This window comes from Carassius gibelio, chromosome A5 (genome assembly GCF_023724105.1).
Source record: "Carassius gibelio isolate Cgi1373 ecotype wild population from Czech Republic chromosome A5, carGib1.2-hapl.c, whole genome shotgun sequence".
Lineage (NCBI taxonomy): Eukaryota > Metazoa > Chordata > Actinopteri > Cypriniformes > Cyprinidae > Carassius > Carassius gibelio.
Window position 1 is genome coordinate 32,704,172 of NC_068375.1, and position 6,000 is coordinate 32,710,171.

Sequence of the window (6,000 nt, forward strand, 5' to 3'; positions counted from 1 at the left end):
AAAAATGAGTTGTAAAGATACATTTGTTAAAATTGGGTTAAATACTTTGGATATATAGAGTGTTGGGAAAGTTACTTTGGAAATGTAATAGGTTACAAATTAATATATAAAAAAATGCCCTATTAAAAATATAATACGTAGTGTAACTATTTCAATTATTTTATTAAAGTAATATCACGGATTACAGTACATTTGATTACTTTCCCACGGTTAAATCATTTTCAAACATTTCAACTGGGCAGGGTTAACCTTATAGTACTGTAGTACTCAACACTAATTATTGTCAGACTTTCAAAATCCTTCATCATCTGAATTAAGATAATAATTTAATTTTAAAGCATAGTCACCACAAAATCAGACTGTAACACCTCTTTTTACATTAAGATTTATTTTGAGATCTGCTCAGACAGTTTGTGTGCTAAAACTTTCAGCAGCAATGTGGATTGAGTAATTGACAGACATGGTTCGCTGCAAAGAGAACAAATCAAAAGCAGCAGAATAGCATCGCTTTACTAAAATATCCGGTAACACTTAAGAATAGGTAACAACTAGTTGCTTATTACCATGCATATTACTAGATTACTAGCCATATATTAGTGCTAATTAAGAACATATTTATGCCTTATTCTACTTGACCTACATCCCTAATCCTACCCAATAACTAAACTTAACAACTACCTTACTTATTAACAAGCAGCAAATTAAGAATTTATTGAGAGAAATGTCATAGTTAATAGTTAACAAGTATTACTTATTCTAAAGTGCTACAAATTATTCATACCTGTATGTAACCCCCTTTTTTTAACCATTAACATTTTCTGTAATTACACTTGTTTTCCCCAATAACTGTAACCGACTACAGTTACATTTATTTTGTAATTAAATTATGTAATGAGTTTACTCAACAGTGTGTATTTTTTATATTTTGTTAAATATATATATTGGTTGAATGAGAGTCAGGCTTGGAATGACTGGCTAAGTAAAGAGTGAACATTTTGGCTTGGACCATACTGTTCTTTTAAAGAGATTTTTAAGTGATTCAAAATGGAAAATTAGCTTCCCCTCACACATCTTTATTTATTTATTTATTTTATCATCTCATTTTCCAGTGACATAAAACATATGGCTTAGTTTTTCTCGCACTCTGAGCCACTTTATTTTTTTATTTTTTTATTTTTCGCTCCCTAAACAAATTCTATTCCAATTTAGTGGCTTCATTTAACATGTGTTTCTGCACTGGGCATTGATTTACTGTGGGTATCATATACATTGCAAACTAAGTGAGACATGCAACCTTTCATTTTCACGCCATTGCATTACAAATTCGACATGCTACATTAACAAGAAAAATAACTGTGTTTGGCAAAGCCAATGGGAAGTGGCCTGTGTCTTAAGATGACATTTCATTTTCATTTTCGCATTCATTACTGTGTGCTGTCACTGCCGTGCTTTAAGTTGTAAGAGTGGGAGTGTTTTGCTTTATCTCTGCAAGTCATCACATATGTGTGTGAGTGTGTGTGTTGGTCAGAAATGCATAACAATTATTTTAAGTATTTTAATGCAAAAAAAAAAAAAAGTTTGTTATCCAAACTATTCATGATTATATGCTTAAATTTTAATATTAACATTTTGCATAGTTTTTCCCTGCTATATGTGACCCTGATAGAACAGACCCATGACCCATTTTTAGGTTGCAACTTCAGCAGTTAAGAACAACTCATTTACAGGATGTATTTGTGTGTGCATGCACTTTGAACAGTATTGTTTCTCAAAACATCAGCTTGATCATTTGCAGTTCTTCAATTTTAAGCACCCTTGATATTCCAATGTAAAAAAAATGATTGAGTATAATATTTTTACTGCTTCCTCAAGAATTGTTTATTGAAACATAAAATGTGTTTTGAAGAAAATGGAACTTTTTTTCAAATTTATGAATTTTGTCCATGAACAGGATCACCAGTAGCAGGTGGTTTCATGTATGTGCTGGATACTTTCAGGTGGTGCAAACATTTCTGACCACATTGAACCATTAGATGGTTAGAGAGTCGGACTTGTAACCCAAAGGTTGTGGGTTCATGTCTCAGGTCCGGCAGGAATTGTCGGTGTCGGGGTGAATATATATATATCACCAACAAAAAGTGGTTTTAAGGCATGGGGTGAAGATGTATGAATTTTAGAGTTATGTATTCTGCCCTGCCCAATGACCCTGTCCAAATCCTTATCTCATCTGAAGCATGGGTCATATTGTGAGCATGATGTTTAACCGAATGAAGAGTGTATTATAAAAACTGAGATTCCAGTCCATGTAATCTCCTAGCAGAGAGCCGTTAGCAGACATAAAGCGCAGTGTTTCATGCTCTCTCATTCTCTCTGTCCCCTGTATCTCATGCTCCATTACCTCCCCTGTGAGCTGGATATGCAGAGCGCCGCTTATTCACTCTCTAATGTAGACACTGGCTAGTGTTGAGATGTAATGTGACATTAAATGGAGAGCAACTTTGCTAATTCAATCCTACAATTGAGAGAGGCCTGAGAGAATTTGCCTCTTATGGTGTTTTAAGGCTCACAATGGCTCAGGAAAGTGCTCTATTAAAATCTCATTTGGTTCTTTACAAGGAGCAGAACTAACTGAGACCTTGTGTCTTACCAATCCTAGGAAGGAAATTACCTTTGCTTATTTAACAAAATAAAAGGAGATTTTATTTCTACTTAGATATTTGGAAAGTTAATATCTGCGATGCTTGCCTGGGCAAAACTCGCCTCCAATTGTACTGGGCTTTGCTATGCAGTTACTAAGGTGAGCATGGAGTTCTGTAACACTGAGAAGTTACATCATTTGAATTAGTCATCTTTGACGTCATGAGAACATGTGCATCCTCAAACCCTTCACTAGCAATTATGTTGATGTTAAAGTTAGCAGATGTAAAAATATAAGCCCATTTCACACTGTTAAGAGCCCTTGGGCACTAGTAAAACATTTCATATAGTATAATGAAATATGTACATGTTTTTACATTAAATATTTATATGCTGCTTGTTGAAAAAAAAGATTAATTAGACCACAGCAAAGTTTAAATTGCTATCAGTAGAGAAAGATGCTTTTCACTCTAGCTGTTGCATCCATCAGCAATGAGGCTAACAGGGCCAAACCAGCCAAATCTTGACCCAACACTTGGTTCTGATTATATTTACCACTTTATTCAGTTTCCAGGTTAATCCATGGTGGTTGTTTACTAGACCAAGTCAAAAGAGCCTATAAATACTCTTAACAAATTTTTTCTTTCTAAATGTGATATGAATATAATTAGATTGTTTGTATATTTGGTTTCAATGCTATTAGTAATGTTCACTTAGTTTAAGTTTTACACAAAAATAAATGCATCATTACTGTATTGAAATTTGAGATTTGGGATATGTCTATGTCTGTTTATTTCGCTGTCTCACTTCTACAGTGACAGTCAGAGCTGAACCTCCCTATACGTTAAGTACGTAAGCTGCGTAGGGCCCCCGAAAGGCCATGGGCCCCCCCTTGCTCTCAAAGATGATTTAATTTTAGTTTTGTTTTTGAATTTGGCCAGTGGTTATGGAAACTGCTTATGTCATTTCTTTTAATGCCGTGCGCTGTTGCCCTTTCTATGCATAAATATGTCAAATCATGTAACTTACATGTCATACAGTGTCTTACTCAAGAAAAAAAAAAATTTAGTTGAAAGAGTACCCAGCCATGGGAGAGAAACTGTTTCTTAAGCGCTTTCCTTGAGCGCAATTCAAGATGGAGTGAACACGGACAAAGGAGTTTCATTCATAACTCGTCCTTAATCTTCACCATTTTCTTCTGGTCTTCATACTGGTTTGGTAAAAAAAAAAAAAAACACAAATGTTTGGTCCATTTCATTTGTTAACACTTCTTAATCTTGTATTGCTACTCTCTCCTTCTGCTAATGAACACTGTGTATTTATAGAAACACAGTTTGGGAAGCAGGAAACTCAGCTTTAAGAGAGATGAGTGAAAGATTGAGTTACAGTATTTGTGATTTTCTGAGATATGTAACAATTGGCTCTCTGTGAATTTCACAGGTCCAGTTATAGACTTCCACTCTCTTCCCTCTCGGCTTCTTTTCAGAAGAGAGTGTGATTGAGCCATTAGCGTGCTAATGCGTTCACACATATCTTGATTAGTGTGCCAGTAATGCAGCTCTGATATAGTTTTTATCTGTTGCTGCTCTTGATAGAAAGACAGGCTTGTCACACTGTAGTCTGGGGCTTCTTAATATGTGCATTAATAGAAACCAGTGGAAATTGCTTGAAAATATAACAGTTGTTTCTTGGCATGGTAGACTGTATCTATACTACGGTTCAAAAGTGTTGGGGCAGTAGGACAATTACTCTTATTCTGCAAGAATGCATTTAAAATGATCAAAAGGTTAACATTTATATTTCAAACATTTTTAAAATATTCTATTAAAAAGAATCTTGAAAAAAAGTTTTCACAAATATATGAAGCTGCATAACTATTAACAACATGGACAATGCGAAAAAAAGCTTTCTGAAGGATTAAAACTGTAGAAAATTCTGCTGAACAATCAGCTTTGTCGTCACAAAATATATTCAAATAATTTGTTATGGCAATATTTTAAGATATTACTTTTTTCAGTGATGTACTGTAAATGCAGCCTTGGTGAGCATGATACTTTTTTCAAAACATAAATGTTAAAGACCTCTGACTTTTGAACAATAGTGTATATTTACATTTACATTTATTCATTTAGCTGACGCTTTTATCCAAAGCGACTTACAATTGCTATATATTTCAGAGGTCGCACACCTCTGGAGCAACTAGGGGTTAAGCATCTTGCTCAGGGACACATTGGTGCCTCACAGTGGATTCGAACCCGGGTCTCCCACACCACAGACGTGTGTCTTATCCACTGCGCTAACCCCACCCCATATTATATGAACTGTAATATATGCACTTAAATTTTCAATATTTTCAAAATATATATTGCATTAGATATCTAACATAAGCACTTGCCAAATCTTGAAAAGAAAAGCTTTCTTATCCTGCTGATTGAAACAGGAAGACTATGTTATCTTGAATATCTGCTAAAGTTGTACTTTCTACTGTCCTAATTTATGTTTCACTAAACTAGATGATCTTTCCTTAGTTCCTAAACATCTCTTACACGTTCTTCATATTCAGGAGAGCTTTAGAGCCATTTAAATTCGAGCACTCCAGTGACATTTCAGCATTTGTAATACAGGAAGTGTTGCCAGTGCCACACATACAGTATAAGGCATTTGAAATGCTGGAAACTGAATTCCGTCTACAAGTTCAGTCAATAAAATCATTAGTGAACTTCGTTTCACTGCATACAGTTTATTTAAAAATCGGTCACCACTACATTCTCTACAGCAACGTTTGTTTAGGACACAGAATGTCACATTGCCGTGATTAATCGCACAAATATTGTAATCACACATATGTGGAGATACGGAGCAGCTGAGCTGGGAGCTTTGTGCAAAGATAGATGGCGTCCTACACTGGGGGCAGGACACCACATAACCACCCACACGCTTCCCCCTCATTATAACAGGCCAATAAAATAAGACAAATGATGTCTTAATAAGCACAGGACTTTATTTTTTTCAGGCCTGGGTAGTTCGTTCGACAGAAATAGAGCAAAAACTTTGGTTTCCCATGGCAAAGAGATGAGAGGAAGCTAACGGTTGGTTCTGCTCACCGTTTGTGCCACAGATTTCTCTCTCTCTCTCCTCTCCCCTGCTTTCCCATCTGTGTGATGTATAGCTTGTTTCAAATGTGGATTACTCAGATGTAGTGTTTTCCCTCGCTCGCTCCTGCTCTCTAAGATGCGGTTCTGTAAAGGATCTGAAACAGATTAACAGGCCCGATCCTCCCCGGCTGCGCAGCCAGTGTGGAAATGACTTTTCCATGGCTTGCTGAATGCTCATGCAAGTGAGGCATTTTTATATTTTTGTTTC